The sequence below is a fragment of the Alosa alosa genome, chromosome 4 (assembly GCF_017589495.1).
Source record: "Alosa alosa isolate M-15738 ecotype Scorff River chromosome 4, AALO_Geno_1.1, whole genome shotgun sequence".
NCBI classification, from domain to species: Eukaryota; Metazoa; Chordata; class Actinopteri; order Clupeiformes; family Clupeidae; genus Alosa; species Alosa alosa.
The window spans coordinates 21,944,739-21,947,238 of record NC_063192.1 but is presented as its reverse complement, the minus strand read 5'-3'; positions in this window follow the sequence as shown (position 1 = coordinate 21,947,238).

The following is a 2,500-nucleotide window of genomic DNA, read 5'->3' as shown; positions in this document are numbered from 1 at the left end:
CTGCAGAAAGTTCCATTCACGTGAATGGGCCTTCCCAACGTTCGGAGATCTGCTGTGCGTTGGGGTTCTGTTCTCGCTGTCAGGACTTATTTTCTGATAATTATCGGTGGACAATACATTATCCCTTACTTACATCTATGAGAAATCAGACACACACACACACATTCACAGCAGTCAGATGGTTTGTTATTCAGATACACGTGTGGTCACTGTGATGAAAAATCCTAGATCCGAGCAGTAGTCGAAGGTTCAACAGAGGCTAGAGAGAGGCAGAGGTAAAGCAAAAAGCATTTTAATTCCCGAGCCAGTTTTGAAATAAAGTCTGTCTAAATTTAATGGACTGCATTTATACAGCACTTTCCATTTTAATAGAGATTACTCAAAGCACTTTACACTTCCTACTTCGAATCTACCTGCCAATTATCACCAAATGCACAAAAGGTACACGCAAAGTAAATGTTCAGCAATGATTTTGTGAATGTCACACTGACTGCATTGCAATTTGGCAGTGCTATTTAAGGAGGGGTCCATGCTTACTGTAAAACCCATATTTGGCCATTGCTCTACCTGTGACCATGATGAATCAGCCTTTCAGTGGCACAAGATAAGAAACAGCACTTGCTGCAGTTGATCCAATACACATGTTGTTTACAAATGCCATGTCCGTGAGCTGAGCTATTTTTGAATTTGGTCTTTAAAAAAGCAATGCAATATGGGTGCAAAGCTCCTATTAGGGCACAATCTTTAGCAAGCACATGGCCAGGAAGACGAGGCTCCAGTGTTTATAGATTACTGTCTCCCTGCTTATGGCCTTTCCACAGAGTAAAATATTGCCCTGCATCCAGACGGAATATGTTAGCATACATACATACATTTTGTAAGAATAAGGAGATTATTTGATTAAGTGTGTTTTTACATAAAAAGCCCATACACCATGAAATATATACTATACTCAAACAAAGGGATTGCAAACCATGGCAACAAATTGCCTTGGCAATGCAAAACATTACTCTCAATATCAAGCACCGTAAAGTGAGGGAAGTGTTTGTCACCGTGGTAGAATTTACCATGTATGCACCATGAATGTCCTGATGCTTCTCTACCTGATTACTGAGCTGTTATTTCCTGGTCTTCAGTTTTATGAACTTCTAAAGTGTGTGGCAAACATGTTTGAGAGTGTTCTCAAACATTTGCCAAAAACTCAAGCTAAACAGAAACCTGTTGACAAACGTCCGCCTATATTTGCTAATTTCAACGCACCTCTGATCTGTTCTGGCCTCATATGGTTCGTTTTATGGTCATCTTGCACATGCCACTACATGTAGATGCTGTGTGCATCAGGACCCACGTCTTGTAATATGTTCCCGAAACATGCCTTATTAGGTCTAGATCTTTTCCAGACTCTAGAAGTAACTGTTGTAATGCATTCAGCAGTGATGGGCAGTAACGCGTTAGAAGTAACGCGTTACTGTAATCCAATAACTTTTTTCAAGTAATGAGTAAAGTAAGGAATTACAATTGCAAAAACAGTAATTAGATTACTTTTACTTTCCTACAAGCAGCCTGCCTTACTGCGTTACTAAACCGTGATTTTGCCATAGACATTAAAATAATTTGGGATTTTTGGGATCTGTAGCCTAGGCCCAGGTAGGACCCGACGCGCAATGGACGCATTGTGTTATTCATAGGGAAGCGCTCGTGTCAAGGCAGCGTGAGCGCATGTTTGAATCTGTAAGCACGTTCACTAATGAAAATGTCTTAAAGTTGGCCTACCTTAGCGATATATTTGGAAAGCGCAATGAGTTAAATCTCCAGTTACAAGGCAAAGACAAGCACCTACCTCACCTAGCAGATAAGTTTACTGCATTCACCAAAAACTTTAGGTATTGGACAGGCGCCTCGATTGCAACAGTATGCCTTTGAGAATCTGAGTGAAATCGCTGAAACATCTGCTTCGGGAGCCACTCTTGTGATCCCATGTATTAAACAGTAGGCCTACATCACATCCCTGCAAAGTTTATTTAAAAAATATTTCCCAACCAGCAGTGCTCAGTATGACTGGATTATGGATCCATTTAATGCAGCATGTTGGTATTTCATTGAATATATTGTACAATGCTGTAAAATATTGGCCTATGCTTCCTAATATGTTGTTGGAAACAGAATTATGTGTGTTTAATTTACAATGGCACATTATGTATTTATTTATTGTTATATATATTTTAACTCTGCTGAAGAGGATATATTTAGAACTTGTCATTATTTCAATACATTTGACAATTTTAAGCTTGACCTACCACTTTCTTAGAGCGGTGAGGGACAGGTGGGGCTCGAAAAGGCCCCCCCTTGATCAAAGTGGGGAATAAAAGAAAAAGTTTGAGAACCACTGCCTTAAACTAAGCATTTACATGAAGCACAGTAGCCTATGCCGATTGAAACACATTCCACTCAGATAGGTGCTACCAGGCTCATATAGGCTATCACTTTTAATTGCAGACAG